Source organism: Penaeus monodon, chromosome 32 (genome assembly GCF_015228065.2).
Source record: "Penaeus monodon isolate SGIC_2016 chromosome 32, NSTDA_Pmon_1, whole genome shotgun sequence".
Classification (NCBI taxonomy): domain Eukaryota; kingdom Metazoa; phylum Arthropoda; class Malacostraca; order Decapoda; family Penaeidae; genus Penaeus; species Penaeus monodon.
The window spans coordinates 6114831-6115122 of record NC_051417.1 but is presented as its reverse complement, the minus strand read 5'-3'; the positions used below and the strand labels follow the sequence as shown (position 1 = coordinate 6115122).

General features: G+C 33.9%; 1 protein-coding gene across 1 annotated transcript in view; it reads left to right on the top strand.

The window, feature by feature from the left end:
- LOC119593391 (hippocampus abundant transcript-like protein 1) overlaps window positions 1-292 on the top strand; it is a gene marked incomplete at its 5' end in the record, with an annotated part of 103114 nt that overhangs the window by 94018 nt on the left and 8804 nt on the right.

Genomic DNA, 292 nt, shown 5'->3' with positions numbered 1-292 from the left:
ATAAATCGTCTCGTTGTATGTAGTGAGGTTAATTCACGGTTCTGTAACGAAAAGAAATTGGGGATGATGTTGATAATGATAATATTATGTACAAAAGGAGATCTTGGAACGGTGAAAGCAAGCTCAGTTATTTTTTTAGGCCTGTGTGACATACAAAGATAAGCAGCTTTTTTGTGTTGTTTTGTAGAACGATAAGAACTGTATCATAAGAGAAGAAAACGGGAGAGTAATGATAATCATAATAATGAATACAAAATTATGTATGGGAACGCTGGTGTACATGAAAGCAGAT